The sequence below is a fragment of the Astatotilapia calliptera genome, chromosome 9 (genome assembly GCF_964374335.1).
Source record: "Astatotilapia calliptera chromosome 9, fAstCal68.1, whole genome shotgun sequence".
Taxonomy (NCBI): domain Eukaryota; kingdom Metazoa; phylum Chordata; class Actinopteri; order Cichliformes; family Cichlidae; genus Astatotilapia; species Astatotilapia calliptera.
In genome coordinates this window covers 27518244-27539120 of record NC_137430.1, presented here as the reverse complement: position 1 = coordinate 27539120, position 20877 = coordinate 27518244, and positions in this window count along the sequence as shown.

Sequence of the window (20877 nt, the reverse complement as noted above, 5' to 3'; positions counted from 1 at the left end):
GACATACTGCTGTTCCGACACAGTATGCGGTACTGTAGATGGATTGTGCTCTGTTCAGCTCTGTTGTACAATTAGTGTAGAAAGTATTTTATTTTCAGAAGCTCATAGGTGGATTCATACCTCTAAACCTGACTGCAGTAACACGTTCATTTCACCATTTCAGCCTTAGCTGGGTGCTCAATTATTACAACTGCTTTTTCTATTATGTATTCTTTAAAATTTACTGAAATGCACCAAAATACGATGGCGTTTCAGCAATTTACAATGCTACTATCAACATTTTTTGTTTCATAGAAGAGAGAGTTGGTTTTTTTCTGTTTTGGCCCAACCCAGAAGGCACAAAGCTCCATAACTCAAGTTGGTTTGTGAACTATCAATCTGTCTTTACATGTAGCCCCATGAGTGACTGAATCTTTGCTTCTGTGACTGGAATTGCGTGGGCTGAGCAACAAAATATCATTGATTCAGGTAACAATTATCTCTTGAAGGCAGCTCAAAACTTTGGCAGCTCCTTGAATTCAAATGGAGTCCTATTCCCTTTCCAATTAATAAAATATTGAACCTAGTGTTTGAATGTCAGGATAAGAAAGAAACAGTACACTCCTTCAGGCAGTTTTTTTTTTTAACAAAATTAGAATAGACACAGAATAAAGCTGTCAGGAGAATGCATTTTATTACTTAGACATTCTGCGATAGCGGTTGTTGAGAAAACAACTGAAAGGGCTAAGGAATTTTACTTATTTATGTATATATTTGTGAGTGTGTGTGTGTGTGGAGGGGGAGACAGACAGAATCAAAATATTTGACAGGGATTTCAACAAGCCCAGCATGAGCAGATTTCACCTTCACGAAATATACATACTACTGTGACCTCCAGAGGTACAATCAAGGGCAGTGATGATAGAGGACACTTGTCTGTTGTTTCATGGGAAGCTCTCCTGCTGGTGACGGGTGCCAACTTGGCTGGGCTTTGTCGATACAACTCATATGTTTCATATTTATAACCTCCTCTCCTTTTTACCCTAAGAGCCTGTGATGCATTATTTATATGCCAAGAAGACATATTGAATTTTGGCCTGACACTTCAATAAGATATTGTCTATCCAAAGTTAATGGGAATATTTAACAATCACAACATTTGTTTCAGGAATGTCAAAATTAAATAAGTAATTTGGCTTTGATTTCAGCAAAGTACAGATGTATTTAATCAAAGTTAAAACACTGACAGACTAGCAGGTCGCTAAATGATTTTGGTTTTCAAGCCAAATGTCTCCAACCTATATCAAGTCATTGTCCTTTTTCATGTTTAACATTAAAGATTCATGCATTTTTAATCATCAACATGGCAAAAGTTGGGTTTTTGTATTGGCAAAGTGCTATCTTTAGCACTCAGCTCAATCACACAGGCTGAGGAAGGTAATATGACCTTAATGTGTCAGACCCACAGACCTCTCCTGGCTCAGCACCTGCCAATAGTACAACCGGATCAGCATTTCTTAAAGAGCAAAGTCCCCCACCCCACCTGAATCTCCGCAGAATGAGGTGCAGAGTGGGTTTTACTCATTTACTGTTTACAAGCACGACAGGGTCGTATTTTCCACTCATGTGATGCTGCTTCAAGTGTCTCTTTCAATAAAAGTATGTGTGTTTCAGGTTGAGTACGATAAGGCTGTGCCAATATAAGATTTATTGGAAACAGGATATAAATGTGGTGCAACAAATAAGTCAAATGATGTGACTTGGCATATGCTATACATCATGTCCCAGTTATCTCTAACCACATCAAATTGCTTGCTAGATATTAAACTACAGGTGCAATTTTACAAACCTGCTACATGCTCTATATTTAAAGTTTGACCTTGCTGAAAGTTTCAGAAATGCTCCTTTAATGCATATGTTATCTCTTGAAGTAATCAGAACACGAGTAATCTGGTCACCTTTATATTCATGGAGATGAGATGTACCCAAGCTGGAGAAGTGTATTCGTTTCAGGACCAAGTGACACACATGGACAGATTATGAATGCAAATGTGTACAACCAAGGTCTCAGTAATGTATTGTGTTTGCTTGTGCACTATCAATCTAATGATATCTTGTTTTTAGCTAGCATAAAATACCCTAGATGAAAATCTAGCAGTATTTATGTGCACACAAAATGTGTGCAGACATATTGTCCTTACTATGATACGGTTTTTGATGCACGTAAGGGATAAGGGTTCACTTTTTTATTTTGAGTTTTAATACAAACTGACCGACTCAGCACACACCTGAAAATATAACTCACCAGAACATCTTAAAAATAAATACACAGACTGAGATTTATAAGTGATTAGTATATGTAAATGAACGCCTATATTTAAAATCTGCATCTCAAATATGTTTGTTTACCAAGAAGTTTTATTAATCGACATGTAAAGGCTGTGTAGTGTGAAGCAAAGATGCCTGCAGCAGAAACACCCCCTCCTCACTAAGTATTAAAACAAATAACATCTGCTTCTGTTAACACCTCCTTCACTGCAGCTGTGTTGATTCCATATAATCCCCAAAGGACATATAAATCCACACTGGTAATTCTTTCATGATTGTCAGAACTGTTTCATCACCAACAACAATTGTTTATGCTGAGCCCATCAGTTTTTTTTATTATTACTAACAAAGACATCAAAAGCTCAATATCGCTGGCATTGGGCGACAAGTTACTTGCCTTTTAATTCTGTCAGTGCTGGGAAAATTAACAATCACATTGACAGACAAAAGTCTACTTTATACTCCAGAAACATTTTCTTTCCATTATGTTAAAGGACGTATGATGCACAGTCTACAGATTCTGCCAAGCAAGCAGATATTTATTTTATTTTATTTTTTTGTGATTGGAATTGTTTTTGTCAGGTCATACACTGTAAGCTATTGACCATTTCATGCAGTTATGATGGTGACATTGGAATAAGGGTCCACTTTCTTTTTTCTCTTTTAAATTAAAAAAGCTCATCCACTAAGAAAAGTGTTGTGTGATGTATTTGCACATGCAATGGCCCAGATAAAAGTAACTGCAAGAAAAGGAAACTAATTCTATTGTAGCAAAGACCTCATTACAAGGTTTCAACTCTTACAGGAGAATCCACAGTTATATGTCTCCGAAAATACTTTTTTGCACAATTAGAACTCTCTTGGACTGCTAAACATGCAAACAACAATACTCAAATGATGCAAATAATGTATGTAAATCATTGATGGTATATGTAAGATTCAGCAGCACAGTGGTGTGGTGGTAAGTGTTGTTGCCTTACAGCAAGAAGGTCCTGTGTTTGACTCCACTATCTGGTTCTGTGTGGAGTTTACATGTTCTCACCATGTTTGCATCAGTTGTCTTTGGGTTCTCTGGTTTCTTCCCACAGTCTAAAGATATGTTGTTCGTGTGCTTAATTCTAAATTGGCCATATATGTGACTGAGAGTATGAATGATTGTCCATTTCTCTGTGTTAGCCCTGTGTCAGATGGCAGGTGACCTGTTTAGGGCGTACACTCCCTCTTGACCTATGGTAGACCTATGAATTGAAAGGATGGATGGAGCATGTAATGAAAAAAATGGTTAGGTCTTAATGTAACATAAATAAATTTTTCTTTCATTAAAATACAAATCACAACTCTTAATGAGTTTTATTGTAATTCATAAATATTGCGTTAATTAAATCTGCACCTAATATGTGACACTGTGTGTTTGGTAGTCATACGTGAAGAGTCCAGTGGGTTTAATTAAAAAAAGAAAAAGAAAACATCTGGCAAGTAGACTCGACACCTTGTGGTCCCATCAGAGCAAGTGACGGTGTCTCATCCAGTTACAATCACAACTACATCTGTGAATTCAACTGTCTATGTACTGGAAATGAGCACACGAGTAAGCATTCTTCTACCAAACAGCTTATATTGTATTGCTTATATTGGACACGCCACACAATTAACTGTCGGATTTTGACATTTCCCTTAAGTTAACAAGCTCAAGACCTAAAACAGGGCTGAAGCTAACTCCCTACTCAAAATGAATTACCAAAACTGCAAAAGCAACAGAAAAATACTCGTTAAAAGTGGCCTGTAAAAGTCTGATCAACTGGCCCAACACTGAAAAAAAAGTTACATTGGACACTGATATGTAACCGCAGCAGGAAACTGTTAGTAGTTCTTGGTTCATTTACCCAAGCCACCGAGGTTATCTGCCTCTGACCTCCATTTCTACTATCTTTCATATGTGAGTATTACCCCTGCTGCCATCCTGCCACAGTCTTTCTTTAGAATTCATCATCATCGATGCTACACACTGAAATAATTTAATGTGGGTGACTCCCAGCATGGGCTAATCTCTGATAAACTCACCTTTTCCACACCACACCATTAGGTGGGAAAAATTCGGGGCACCGGATATAGTATTGTATACTGGCTCGCTGTTACAGCTAACCTCCTGAGGCCATCTTAAAAAAGTAAGTTAGAATGCATCGCTATGTTATGCCCACTGCACCTCACTGAGCATTCACCCCCTATTTGTGATGCACTTCTGCGCTTCAACAAGCAGTGAGATCCCTGAGCACTCTGTAAATTGGACAATCAGTAATGGTATTTGATGGCATTAAGAGTGGAGATGAAAGGAAGGACACTTCAGTTATCAACAGGATAATGGGGCTGTTGCCTTGGACTTTGTGTCCAATGAAATGGGACTCAGTTAATTATCCTTGCCATTAATTAGGCCATCGTATCAAGGAGAAAGGGGTTACTCTTCATTGACAATAACCCGTATTATACTGAATTACTGGCCTGCAGAAATGCGGGTTGCTTTGTGCCTGCATTTAAATAGGATTGCACTCCGAAAGTGTACTGACCAAATCTCATCTTACAAGAATGTCCACCAAATAAACCCAATCTATCTTTAATCTATCTGTAATACTGTCAAAGGGTGTTATGGTGGGCACATAGGTAATGATCTCTGTCAGTGGGTTGCTTTGTCACTTTGTTTCCATGAATAGGAGAGTTTGCCCAATGCATTTTTCCTTCTTTATGTTGGGACCCAATCCACTTTAGGGTTGCCTTTTTGTGCATAGTAGTAGCAATTGTCACTAATGGTCCCACTCTTCCAAACATGTAGACTAGATTCTAAAGAAACACTACACGAATGTGCTTTGCAAACATATATACCCATATGCTGGTATTTTAGCTACTGTTAATCAAAAACATCCATCTCCATATCCACATATTAGACCAGCGGTCCCCAACCTTTTTTGCGCCACGGACCGGTTTATGCCCGACAATATTTTCACGGACCGGCCTTTAAGGTGTCGCGGATAAATACAACAAACTAAAACTAGTACCAGTACCGAAAAAAAGAAGATTTATTCATAACACACGTGAAAAGACCCAGGAAAACCGAGTTAATGATAAAAACAATAACAAAATAACGCTGAAAACTGATAAAAACCCTGAAAACCATACATTTCACACCTGAGCCTCAACTCTTGCTGCCCGGTACCAAACGACTCACAGACCGGTACCGGTCCGAGGCCCGGGGGTTGGGGACCGCTGCATTAGACAATAGAAGCCAACTGGTGAACTAAGTAGAGCACCAAAACAGCAGTTATTCTCTTTCAGGTATTGCAGGTCTGAAATCCACAGCATCTTAACTGAAAAGTCCTTTGTTCTTTTCCAGATCCTGTTCTCTCTCTTACTTGATCAAAGCCCCACCTAGAGTATTCATTCTTTAGACTCTTGATTAGCTGTCTAACTTGAACCCACATCTACCATCATTCCAAGGTGACACAATCAATTGTATATATTATAGTTTATATATATATATTATATATATTCAGTTTTGATATGGTTGTTCTCTCCAGCTTCCTCTTTAATAAACTAATTATAAGCTCAACTGACAATAGGAAATAAGAAAAGGCTCATCAAAATGTCATGACATCAAAAAATTTGTTAAAATATGATGGGGTAATATGGAATATGTGGAAAAACTAAAAGTCCAATGCATTCAATTTACATCCATCCTCTTCCACTTATCCTTGTCAGGGTTGCGGGGGGGGGGGGGGGGGGGGGGGGGGGGGCTGGAGCCTATCCCAGCTATCCCAGCCTATCCCGCCCCCATAGAGGGAGAGGTTCAATTTACAAGAAGAAGCATATAGAGAAACATCACTAATGTTTGACGGGAGTTGTGTTTATATATGTATGAAGCATATTTGGACATAACAAAATACAATGAGCAAATGAGGGTATCACCTTTTGACACGGACCGGGCACTTAGAGCTAAGTGTAGAGCTAAGTGTATCAGGTTATTGCACTAAAAACCAAGTGATTATCCTGTTTGAGCACAACGATGAATAGAAAATATTTTAAAGAAAGTATGTGTTTTCTTTTCACTTTAACAGAACGGACTACAAAAAATGTTAATCTTTTATGCATAACATGACTCGAGTTTCAAATGGAAATATGTGTTTTTCCTCAAGTTAAGTCGCATATAACTGCACAATGTGAGATAATGTTCTTTTGGGAGTGTCTATGTGATGGACAGACATGGCAATTATAATAATGAAAGGCTCTTAGAGGACTCCAGCTCCTCTATTTTGAACCCACTGACGTGCAGATACCATGTCCCAAGTGGGCTGCCAAACACAGACAGAATAATTCGTTTTTATTATCAGGTACCAAAAGGGGGTAGTAAAGGTGTGCGCTTCGAAGATTCCCTTTATGTCTTTATTTTATGAGATAACACAACTGGCACACACGGCCTAATGAAGAAAACCGTGAATGAAATATTTGGCAAGTACTGAAGTAACATTAGTTTGTGTACTCTGATGAAATGCAAGTTTCAACTCAGAAGTTATACCAAATTAACACCACAGTTGCTTATTAACACCACTCGGAGTGTGCTAATTTAAACTTAAATTGGCCCCGAGACACATCACAGATTGTTTTTCTAATCTGTTCTGCAGGAAAATATTCTGGTAACCCTGGGTCACGTTATATCTTAATTTGGCTGCATGACAGAATTAAATTATTGAGAAAGATGGGAGCAGCTAAGGGAAAAAAAGGAGCAGACAGTTTTCAGATTTTCCAAGTTCACTATCTCTTTTCCGGGTTAAAAAGAGGCCTTAAAAAGCATCTTATCTGTGCTTTACTTTTAGTACCACTACTTCTCAGGAACCAAAATGTAATGATAAGTAAAATGGGCAATGCCTTTTTTACAGTTAACAAATTATGCGGTCTTTTCAGTATCTGTATCTTTTCTAAGTTAAGCTATTTACAAAATATACAAACTAGTTAACAGGTAGTTGCCAGACTTCCAACAAGACTAAATCTGAAAGAAGACTGTTCCAGCTAAAGGTGGAAACAACTAACTTCTTTCACTGCAAACACACTCTGTCATTGGCTATGAAGACACATGAGGAGGAGATAGCAGCCGGTGATGTGCAACCCAGAAGTAAACAAATGACTCAATTAGAAGCAGAGCAAACAGTGGCTAGAAATTCTTGACACTCTTACATGCTGGAAAAGAATTGTTTAACCAAATTGTTAAAAAGCTTGACCTAAGATGACGCGTTACAAAGACAACATTTTGAATCTATGTAAAGTTTTGTACACGGAAATACTGGTTCTTTTTTTGCATGGTGAACTTAACACACTCTCATAATTATCTTTACTGTCATCATCATAAACTCTTTAAGTGCTCTTAAAGAAAAGTCAATTAGCTGATGGGTCACAAAGTATGAGTTCAAGGTGTCAATGAAGGTATTTTTTCCCTCTTTTGTCTTCAGCCATCAACTTTTTGATGAATGAAAAATAATTCATTTTATTTTAGGTGGAAAACAATACTAGGATGGAAACTTTCTCTTGTTCAAAATTCTAACAAGATCATCCAGGTGTTGTTTAAGTAGAACCTTGAATTGAGCAAGTGTCACTGATGTTGATGTCAACTTTCATTTTGGAGCTATTTTTCAACCATGACTAGACTGCCAACTAACAGTCATTCAATACTGAAATGTTTGGGTGCCTGCGAGCTGCAATCACTGATAAAACATTGTTCGGTATTTTTGTCCAAGTTGTCATAAATCTTATTATTGCATTTTTTTTTATATTGTGAGACTTTTTCAGACTTTAAGACTATACATAGCACCACTCCTTCAAAATATAAATCAGTGACAGACTGTTTAGTCCTACACTAGTCTAAAAACTCTAAATAAAATAAACTAATTAAATGAATTAAAAATTTTTATTGTCATTTCTTCATTTTTTTATTGTTATGATTTAAAGTCATTTCACTAAGCGGCTATTTCTGCACACTTTAAGCTGTAGATTGAATTTTCAGTTGATAAAAACAAAGTGCAAAATTTTGCCGCATTATTTTACTTTTCAAATGAATTAATGTACAAAACTGTAAAAGAACAAAAAGAGCAAAGAGATACAAATCATTTCCAAAGCAGCTGTGGGGGCATATATTCAAGTTCAAGAATATATGACTTACAAAAGTCATATAGTGCAGTCATAACTGCAATTTTCCTCACTTAAATTTGCATTGCAGTGCATATTAACAAGCAAACCACAGAAAACAAAGATACACAAAGTAGCAACCAGCTGCCAAAATAACAGGGAAATTAAACAGTAAAAAGAACAGACAATGATATTTACTGCATTGGCGGATTTAAGATCTTAATGAAAACTAAATTTTGTAACTGACAGCGAGCAATTAGCATTCATTGTTTTAAACACAGGCATTGCCATTCCTCATGATAGCAATTTGCTGTTTATTTGAAGGCGATCTGAGCTCTCTGGCTCCCTAGTTGATCAACTCCTTTAATTAGTTCTATGGAGAATTTCGTGATATCAGGAAACGTGATTTGCTAGATAATATGCTCCAAACTTAGGAATATGTTGTCTAGTTGCTCTGCTTTGTTTTGTGTCAGTTTGATGGAAGCAGAGCTATTCATCAATTAAGTAGCCGGTTAAAACTTTTTCAGGCAAGACAATACGATGATGGTCAGGAAAGCAAGAGCAGCAAAGTGTTGGTGAAGGAGGTAAATCTGTAAGTTTTCCTACCGCAAGAAATTCACAGATGCACTTCTGTTATGTCTGTAGGTGTCGGTGTGGTTAATGATGAATTATTTGGCCAACATATATCAAAATTAATTTACTAATTTAAAGGAAGTTTTATCCAGATCATACATCATTTTTAATGACTCGTACTGTATAATGTTACAACACCAGATGGCAAGAGGAAGGGTGATAATGACTGAATAGAAGGAAGAATTTTAATGGGAGATTATCGTTTTTGATTTCATGGTTTTAAACTATATAGTCAAAAGTCAAAGGAGCTTGCAAAGAAAAGCGTCTGGGCTTCTTTAAGTTGCTTGAAGACGTTTCACCTCTCATCCGAGAAGCTTCTTCAGTTCTAAGGTCAAATGGTGGAGAGTCCCAGATATAAACCTAGTGAGAGTATCCCCCCACAGAGGGACAAAAGGACCCCCTGATGATCCTCTAATCGCCTGAGCCAAGGTGTGAAACTGGGTGTGGGTCCCAATCAGCCAGAGTTTCGGGTGTGTTCATTGTGAAACCTGGCCCCACCTTATCATGCGAATTCCTGAGGTCAGATGGCCCAGGATGTGAGTGGGCGTTAAGGCATCTGGGAAGGGATCTCAAAACTGGATTATAGATGGCAGAGAGTTGGTGTCGTAAACCCCCGCCTCTGTTCAAAGATGGTCGCTCACAGTGGACATAGATGGCTTCTATATAGTCAAAAGAAAACCAGAAGTGCTGGGCAGGTGGAGGATGTTGCCTCCTGCTTCCTAGTGTTTTACAAATTCCCTAAATGGAGTTATAATTATTATGTTTGCCGTCTTCAAGATATCACTGTCAAATTTTATGTTATGGTACATACCAATAACAGCTTGAGTTCATTTAATTTTGTGAAAATTGGGTCGAGGTCACACTCAATTTGAAAAACATTAAAACTTGCTATTACCCATATGGAATACCAAGGTTGGTGAAGCATTTGACCCTGACATACTTGTTAACACCGAAGGTTAAAGTTGATCTTAAAAAAAAAAAAAAAGACACATGTAAGAACTAAAAAAAAAAAAAAAGAATAAATGGTTCACACATTGCAGAACTCCAGATTCCTTATTTATTGCATCTAGTGATGTTTCGAGCACACCTGCTCTTCATCAGTCCAAGAAACAATATTGAGCAATATATCATATGAAGGGGCACGGAGCAAGCTGTGCAACGCTCTTTGTCGCAGACTCACACACTGCATGAATATGTCTTTAAATATCAAGTTTTTAACAGAAGCCAAAGCACAACGATTTAGTATTAAGCAATATATCTGTCATTAGGGGACATAAGGGTTTTTGTTTGAGCTCCTTAAGACATTGACTTTTCAATACAACCTTATATGATTTTACAGTGACACAAAAAGATTAATACACTGCACTAGATTACCATATTAATAATGCTGACATTAGCACAAATGATCTATGAAAACAATGTCATTATTGGGGATTTCCACATTGGTATACCAATGCTCACATCAGCATGAAACATCAAATTTTGGTTTTTTTTTTTCTATTTTTGAGTGTTAGCGAGACTGAGTGTGTCTGTTTGTATCTCTGAGGGTTTTTTTGATAAAAGAAAAATTAAACTACATCTCAGGGATAATTTGAGCTCTTAATGCATACAGACATACAGTCTCTGTGATAAATATACTAAACTGGAGATCGATAGGGTTACCGTTTACTGACTTTCTAGTAGCAGCTTACAGTGAAGACACTACAAAATTGGCGATGCATACTTTGATACATGTGCTGCAGACAATCATGTAAATATGTAAACATCTCAGTTCTAGGATGCTGATAAATACCATACACTGTATCGCTGATACAAGCTGTGGTAGCACAGCGTCTAGCAATAATATCCACTATCTATAGCTGATTAGTAGTCGAGGTCTACTCTTATTTACATGTCTGTGTTCAAGGCAAAACTATTTGGTCTTTTTTCTTCTTTTTATCTTAACAAACTTGTTTATTCGAGTTTACTATCCATAGAAAATTTTGCATGTTTGCATGTGCAAAGACAAAAAAAAAAAACAACAACTGTGACCTTTCCATTTCAGAACAGTCTCTCTAATTATTCAACCCATCTGGCATGGGTCACTGTTGCTGACTATTCTCCTGGCCTTAAATTCTGCAGCTGCAGACTGCTCACATTATCTTCTGGGTATGAATATATCCTCAGGGCAACATACCAGGAATTTTGTACAAGTATAGGTCAGTTAGTCAGCATGGTTATGCTACTACTGTTCAAGTCAAAACCACTGAAAAGCGGAATACATATACAACAGCTGACCCCTCTGTCAGCTCAGCTGTTACATTTATTCCACTAAATAGTGGTGAATGAATGCATGCACCCACTTTTTTTTTATACCCTGTTCTGTGCTATTTCAGTCTCTTTGCAACCATATGCCAACAGGGTGAAATAGTTGAAAGTGTCCTAGTTGTTCTGTGCACTGTGCTGCCTTGCTCCCACTCTTTGTGTATACCTGAGCAACATCTGCCACAGGGTATGAAAAAGAGTGTCACATTTGACACTTAAATGCTTCCCCATATCTGTTATATGTGAAATAGTTTTCTCTCTCCCAGGGACAGCTGCATAGCCACTGCACATTGCATCTGCTAACACCTGGTATCACAATTCCTAGGGCTGTTCTGGTAATAAGTAATCTTTACAAAGGAGGGAAAAAACAGAGTATGCAAGTTCTACAAGCTGAGAGAATTAGAAAACTGGGAAGATTTCACAAATTGATGTGCTGCAGCCTTGAAAAGTGTGCACGTGTGATCAATCTTCCAAACAGCTGCAAGGCCACTGTCAAGATAAAGTCTGGAATGTATTCAGCAAATTATACAGCACATGTTAATTCAACTTTAACCTTAAATCGGTCTTTAAATGTATAAATAGGTAATTAGAATAACCTTTAGATATAGTATAATGTTGAGTCCAGGCAATGGGGAGGCCAAACCCATTTGAGCCCACTGAATGCAATGGCAGTGTGTTTGGGATCATTTCCATGCTGAAAAATGAATAAGACTAAAACCAAACAAGACTGCATGGTACATTAAAATGTAACTGTGCTTTTCTTAGTTAGTGATCTCCAACACCACTCGCTGAAATGCAGTCCCAAACCATGACGGAGCCTCCACCGTGTTTTACAGATGGTTGCAGATGGCAATCACTCCCCTGAGCTTCTCTGTTTAGAATTACAATTTGGATCAACAATGTAAAAGTTTTTGTCATTTTATCTATCTCAACCTTTTCTCTGTGGCTTTATTGCAGACACCTCCGAGATCATTTATTATGAAGCAAACACTATATTAGGTCCCGTATCAGGTGATTGCTGGATTTCCTTCCTCTTTCTTGAGGACCTTTATTGTAGATGTTTTTATTTTTTAATGTTTTTTTCCCATATAGGCCTGACATTTCTTTTGGCCTCCACTCAACCAACTTCCTAAATATTTTAAACAACACATTATACACTATGGCAAGATAGGTTTTCAGCTAATAGCTTTTTGGGAATCACCTTGTTGAGGCAAGCATTTTTTTTTTTTTTTTGCCTGATCTTTAGCATTTTTCATATACTCAACTAAAAAAAAATCAGTAAACATTGTTTTTGCATCAGGCTGTTGGTAACAAGGTGCCTAAAGACACAATTTTAAATAAATTCTTTGCTAAGTTCTTTTTTTGTTCATCCTGGTTCATTCTTAGAGAAAAAATGAGGGGTATCTCAAACATAACTGTAATTATAAAATAAAACAAACAGAAACAAAATGAACTTTAGTTTTTCAGTTTTTTTCTCACAATGTTGTGTTTATCCTTTTGTATCCTTGGTGTGCTGTGGCTTCATAAGAATAAAATCTTTTCATTTTATTCATGTTTCATTTCTATAACAGTTTACGCAATTAGCCAAAGGTATAAACTACCTGAGCAGCACATCAGTTTAATGTTCTGTATTGAAACTGTGATAAACTGCCTCTTCCCTGTCATAAAAATTAGAAGGTACATAGTCTCTTGTGAATTATAACAGGATTCAGCATTTTTTTTTTTACAATTGTTTTTCAGTTTGATAAAAAAAAAAAGTGTTTATCTGCAAAAGATATTAGCAGGATCTCAATAATATGACATTCCTGTAAAACATTCATTCACAGTAGCTAAGCGCTTAATTGTACTTGCCACAATAACTGACAGATTATGTTTTTTACTTGACATTTTACACAGGCTGAACAAAAGTGAGAGAACATCTAGTGATATGCTCTCGTGCGTTTGTTTTTACCTCACTGTTGTGCAGTGAAAATGTCATTAATAAAAATGGCAACACTGAATACATTATTTGCTCAAGTGATTTAGTGAAAAAGGTGCTGGCATTTTAAGACTGCAAAAATCTAGATGAAAAACATTTCTTGCTTACAAGTTTCTTTCTTTCAGTTAACAGATCTTTGACTATTATTTGTTAAAAGCTCTAACAAAGTCATTACGGTAGAAAAGCTTAATTGGTGTAATCTTAGCAAACATATAGAAGAAAATTCTCAAAGAATTTTTTAGCAAGCGGTTATCCGTAAATCATGTTTCTGCTGATAAGAATTATAAGTGATTATGGCACATGTTTTCAAGGTCACATTTGTTTCTACAAGAAGAGGGTGCATGCTCACAATAATAAATGTGAGAATTTACAGTAACTTGACAACACAAAAAGATACAACTGAGTCATACCACCACAGAGTACAGGCTGGCTGCCTCCAAGGACTTCTCAAGGTTGTACAATGAATCCAAATTTTTCCTTTCAGTGGTCTTGATATGTTGTACCAAATTTGCTTCTCCAGCCTTGCCATAGCGTGAGGAGATTTTTTAAAGGAAGGGCATATTTAATTGTACACAAAATAAAGCTCTGCAAATTTCCTTTCCCTCTATTCTGTTGTTGGATGGGAGGGGATTAATTAAGTTCATCTACAACAGGCAGAGTTGACTGTGCAAGAAGTCAGTGATTATCTGTGACCCAGGAGAGGAATGGCTGCACAGCTGTGCAGTGCAGCTGGCAAAATGTCAGACACCCCCACCCACTTTTTTTTATTATTGTTTTTAAAGAGTCACTATAAGTTAGTTCATTCTTAAAATCCCTAATTGTAATTTGTTTTGCAAACAAGTATAAAAAGTTTCACTTTACTTTGATGCGATTACTGTGGCACCAGTGGGCCGAGGTGTGCTTGAATTAATGGAAAAGTCTAGAGTATCCTTTAGGGAGTCTGTGCGTAAAATTTAATTCAATAATCTAGATCATGTTCATACATTATTGTGTCACGGCACTGCGTTACAGTAAACATTGTCCCACTAGTTTTCACCTAAAGTAAAATGAATGTGGCATTTATGAATGTTTCTGCAGTTCTGTTTCGATATGAGTACTGTTAAGGTTCACAATTGAGGAGGGAGAGTACAAACCACCCATGGTCCAGAAGGTCTTGGTCAAACAATGATTTTAATGAATACACACGTGTGGGAAGAACACTCTGTACGCCGACAGCAAGTGATCTCCGACTTAATCAAAGCATAAACAGATATTTTATAGCATCAGGGTTTGATTTACTGACGCCCCTTCATGCGTCACAGATACATTTTATACATAGATCAGATCAACACCACAATGACTTTTAACCCAGAAGATCATCTTCTATTTTCATGGCTGGTACTTTCCGTTCTTGTCTTAAAGTGAATTGTTCCTCTTTCTTGCTGAGACATGACTAATCTCTCCTCTAAATAAATCTAACTCATGTGTGTGTGTGTGTTGACCCCACATGCTCTTTCTCAATTCACCTGTTGCACTTCTGACCTTTTACCAGACCAGAGGCTCACTGAGACTATATGTATGTCTTCTACTAAATAAATGTTTTAACCAAGAACCTCTACTTAAACCTTAATATGAAATGACCTGATATATAAGTGTTTTGTAAGCATGTATTGCAATTCCTTCTATGGCTCCAAGTCACTTGCACAATAGATTGTCCGGACATCGCGCCGAACAAAGCTTCCAACCCCCAATTAATTGACCGAGCTCCAACTCTTTAATAAGCACAGATATGCATTGTGTATAAAATAGTCATAACTGCACCTGAAATACAAGGTCAACATAATAACTGTATGCATAACATCTTAAGGCCTTCTTAAAGCTATCTGTTACATTGTTAAAGCCTCGTCTTAGCCTGCTGCTCAAAATAACTTTCACTTCTGCAAAACTCTCCAAGCCTGTTTCCTGTCCTGTTACTTTTAGCCTTTCTGAAAGACACACACTGTTCAACCCCTGAATGCAATATAAACTCCAGATTATATTATTAATGCAATGGTAATAATGATGATTATTTAACAATAGCAGTAAAATAATTTCCCTGCTCCACAGTACATATAATTGAGGTATGTGCAATATTAATTCTGCTTTTTAGTCAACCAAATTTTTAATGGACACTGTTTTAAGGCTTTAAAAAACATTTATAACTAAATTCTGTCTCTTGTGCCACATAGCAACCTTACATGTTTGGACTGTTACAAACATTATCTCTCTGCCTCCTGGTGTAAACATCATAAATCCACTGTGCATTTAAATCAGTGTCTAGATCATTTATCTTAGGAATGCAAGAAATAGACTTTAGAGCAAGAAGAAGGGCTGATCTTGAGATCTTGAGATTTTTTATTAACGTTCTTATTTCTCTCTAACTTTCTTCTCTTGATCCACATTGTTTTCTCAATTTGATTTTGGTAATCAATGATCGATGGCAGGGTCATTTGAGGCAATTACTGTACACAAATGTTCCCCAGACTGTTGTTGCTTCAGCATTTAAATCTAACTTGAATGTCAAGGCAATATTCACATTCAAGAAAATCTAACATCAGTAATGTTGGCATAGATTTTATTTTGAAACAGTTTTTCAACCAAGGCCAGTAGTTGGTTAGATTTTATTTACTTATTTTTTTACCTCTGTACACCACCAGTTTGTTTTTTGACCAAGATGTAATTGACTGTATTTAAAGTGCAGACCTTCAGTTTTAATTCCAGGGTTTTAACATAAGGATTGCATCAACTCTTTAGAAATTACAGCCATTTATACATAGTGACCCCTTTTTTAGAAGCTCAACATTAATTGAACAAATTATAATATTTATAAATATAAGGTTTGGCTACGTACTTGAACAAAAATGCTTTGCAGATAATGACTGCATGGAGATCTGAACAACACCAGACTTTGCCTTGAGAAACTCTTGATTTGCTTCAACCAATTTAGCAGTATTTGGCTGAATCTGAGCAGAGAGTATCACACTGTACACTTTAGCATTCATCCTGCTACAACAGTCAAATCATGCTATACCATTGCTTTCAACATGTTAAATAGATGATGTCGTATGCTTCAGATCATGAGCTGTTTCCATCCTCTATACTTTTGTCTTCCCATTACTCTAATACAAGTTATTCTTGGTTTCATCAGAATTTTTTTATGTTCAGATCTTTTCTGGTGAAGTTTAATCTGACCTTCTTGTTCTTGATTGTAACCAGTGGTTTGCACCTTGCATTCTCTGTATTTCCTTTCAAGAAGGTGTTTCATCTACTGTGATGGTGTGCAGAGGAAAAAATAAGAAAAACAAAATTTCCTTGTTTAAATTATTATGGACCTAACTGCAGAGATGGGCAGTGACACGTTAAATGTAACGCGTTACTGTGATCCAATTACTTCTTATCAATTAACGTTTAAAGGGATTACTATTGAAAAAAGTAGTCAGATTACTTTTACTTTCCCGTAAGCATGCTGCGTCACTAAATTATGTTTGTGAGAGTGTCTCATGACAATGATGTACAAGCGTGCAACGTCTGAGGCTGCAAAAGACGTGTGCAGATCAACAATGGATAATATGGAGTGCGGGAGAGAGTACAACCATAAAGCGTTTAAAGCTTGGAAGTACTGACATTACTTTGAGTTTGATTCTGTAAAAACTGACAAAACGCTCAACGTGGGAAGAAAATTTTTTTTTTTTTTTTTTTTGCCTGTCCCGTTTGGCTCTTTTGCCATCAGAATTGTTGTCTAAAGGCAAAGAAAGATGCCCAACGGATTTACTTTACCAAATTGACCATCCCAGCCTTGCCATAATGGTCCATTTGATTCACCTTTTATTGTTTATTTTATTTTCACTGTTGAATACGGGACAGACTTGACTGGGGGAAAGAAGGGGAAAAAGAAAGAGGGAAAGAGAAACAGCTGAGAAGAGGGACGGGGGAGAAGGGCAAAAAAACAAAAACCAACAGAATGGGCAGAAAAAAAAAAGAGAAAAAAAATGCATATATCAATCACCTGGATCACCTGCTGAGAAAGAAAAAAGAAAACAAGCAGAAGAGAACAAGAGTAATAGAATAAACAACATCACAATGATATATGGGAATATGACAGTAAATACTAAATATTAAACATTATTGTGCAGCACATAAGATCAACAGAACACAGTGTGCTTTGAGGTAGGAGCCAAAAAGGGTGTAGTTTGTGGGTGTGATCACCCGTGTGTACACCTGTGAGCATGGACGCGCTTGTTTTTTTAAAAGGTTCCTTCATGTAATGATCTGCTAGAGGGTGTGGGGGGGCCACAGCCCCGTCCTCCAGGGCATGAAGCAGGTATGGAGGAGATCAAAACTCCAGACATCCAGAGGCCCCCAGAACACAAGAGACCAAGGAAGACCAACAGAGGGGCAGCCGCGCCACTGTCCCAGAAAGAGCTGAGGAGAGTCCCAGATGAGGGCTCACTCAGCAGCTGCGGAGCAGAAGCCAGGGGAGTTGCAGTGAAGCGCCCGTGAGCTCCGCCGGCAGCCAGCTGTGCCTGAGTGACCGAGCCCCAGGCCGAGAGGCCGGGGGCACCCCACCTCCGAAGTGGCCCGAGCGAGCCCCAGGCTCCAGGCCCCGATAAGCGGCCGCCAAGGAGTGAGCCGGTGTGTACCCGGACGCCCATCCCCAGACACAAAGAACCACCAATGCACCGATGTCTGAGGGAGTCCGCCACTGGCAGGGGAAGTGGTGGTAGGGGGAGATAGGCCTCCAAACCTTGGAGGGCCTGAGATGTCCCCAGAGAGGTGGCGCCTGACACCCAACCTGACATATAGACACAGACATACAGGCACACACAGATACAAACATCCATTCCCACCCTCATGCTCTCATATGCACTTACTCAACACTCACCCAACATGGAGACAAACATAAAGAGACGCTGTACACACGATCACACTCCCCAAGCGTACTCTACGAACCGGGTCTAGGTACCCTTGCCCCTGGAGGGGGGAACTGCACCCAGACCCAGGTGGTGTTACCCTTTTCCCTGCGGTGGGGAGAGGCAGACCAGGAAGGCCCCACACTCCAGACCGCAGTCGGACGGCCAACTCCTCCTCCTAGTCCTAGCCCCCCCGCTCCAGCAGGTCGCAGAGAATGGGGGTGAGAGAAGACTCCAAACCTCCCTCCACCCGCTCATTGTAATGTTGATGCATGTGTGTTCTAAGGTGCATTTAAAACCCATGAGGGCATGGAGCTACCTGCCAGAGAGCAGCAGGTAAGCGCATAGCCCCTCCTGGTAGCCCTCAATGTCTACGTGTATTTAAAATTGAGGGGTGGGCAACGACGCCAGGGGTGAGGTGTACACCCTGATGGTCTATTGGAGTCCATGTATCGTGCCCACCCCCAAGATCCTATATGTATGTGTAATGAGAGTGTGAGTAATGTGAATGTCTAAGTTGTGGGATAAAATTGAGGCATTGAGGCAGAGGCAGCCAGAAGGGGACAGAGGGGGGGGGGGGTAGTCTCCTCTGCGCCCTGGTGACATACCCCTACTCCAAGGCCCTGCATGTGTGGGTGGTTGTGGTGGAGCGGGAAGAGGGAGGTAGCTGGAGATGGGGAGGGAAGGAAGGGGGGGTAGAAATATTCTTGCCACAGCAAACGATTCAACTTAAAATCTGAGCAAGCGCCTAGCACGCTGCCACGGGAATGTGAACTTCACAGAGAAACCCCTGGATGCCCCCACTGACATGCCCGCTGCGGCTACAACATCCATTTGCACCGGGCAAACTTCTAATGGCCCCACTCCTGGTAAACAGGTGAAAATAGACTTAAGAGTGACAGAACTAACTAATAAAGTAACTAATTACCTTTGAAAATAAATAAACAGAAAAGTAACGGGATTACTTTCTTGGAGAAGTAAAGAGTAATTAGTAACTAATTAGTATTTTCAAGAAACTTGACCAACACTATACAAACTGGGCAAGACACTTCACCTACTGCCTACTGGTGATGGCCAGAGGGGTTGATGGCGCGATATGGCAGCCTCGCTTCTGTCAGTCTGCCCCAGGGCAGCTGTGGCTACAACTGTAGCTGCCTCCACCAGTGTGTGAATGTGAGAGTGAATGAATAGTGGAATTGTAAAGCGCTTTGAGGGGCCAGAAAAGTGCTATATAAATGCAATCCATTATTATTATTATTAAAACTGTACAAAATATGTTAAACTTTTTTACTTAAGATTTACTATTGTTTGCATATAGGCACATTGAAAAGAGACTACACACAACCATGCTATTCAGAAAGGTGCAGGTACTGATTCAGACCCACTGATTTAGTTTTAGAGATTATGAAATTGTAATATCCTTCTTCTATAATTTGGCAAGGCCTTGATAGAAACCAGACAACATTGCTCAGTAATGGTGTTAACCTCGGCCTACATGATTCACAAAACAATCAAATAAAACAAATAGTTGTATTCCAACAGCTTTCATTCTCCAGGTATCTTTCATTTCCTCAAAAATATTCCATTCCTCTCATGTCGTCAAAAATAATATGGCCTTGAAACTGTTAGCCCACAGTGAGAACACATGCCATAATTCACATCTGCACATAAACTGATGTTGTTTGACAAGCTCTATGCTAAGATTCACTTTATTTAATTTCCCTCCCTTTTCGCTCCGTTTTTAATCTCAGAACATTATGCCTTTGGCAATATCACAACATTTCACCTTGAGAGAAATATTCTGAAAAAGACAAAAATTAAATTCCAGAAGATGGACGATTTTGGCCTGCAAACCACTTCAAAGTCACATACCTTAACGTGGAAAAATGAGAATGGTACCCTATCAGTGGAGGATGACTTATTGCTGTGAGGCAGCCTATAGACAATCTGTCCCGTGGTATAATATGTGTGTAAATGATAATGTTAAAGGTTATTGTCATGCTTCACTGGTGACTCAAAATACATTGCCTCTCTGGAAGCTGGCTGATCATTAACTCAAGGTGTCAGGGGACACACATTTGCTCAGTGGCATTCTCCAAAGCCAAAAAGGTATGTAATACTTCTCTAGAGAAAGGTACAGAGGGAGATGTTCTAGTTGTCTGATGTATATCAGTGCTGAATATCTCAGAACCAGCCTGTTGAATATCTTAAGATTTCGGTATAACCTTGAGAAGGCAGTGTTGTTTCTTGTCACTTACTTCTAACTTTCACTAATCCCAGTTCCTAAATGTAGGAGACAACGTGATGATCTACTGATAGCAAGGATTTTTTTTTCTTGAACTCACAGGCCTATACTTTATGCAAACACCAATTTAATTTCTAATAGGAATACTGATTGACATCCAAAAGGGGGAGACATGGACAAGAACGTGTTTGCAAAAATCAAAGCCAATAAGGGAACATGGTGTCAGGTACAAGGGACAAGTAATTACAGAATGCTATGTAGCTTTGCGCTTGACCTTACAGGGGTGATGAATGATGCAAGTTTTATCCATAACACACAAG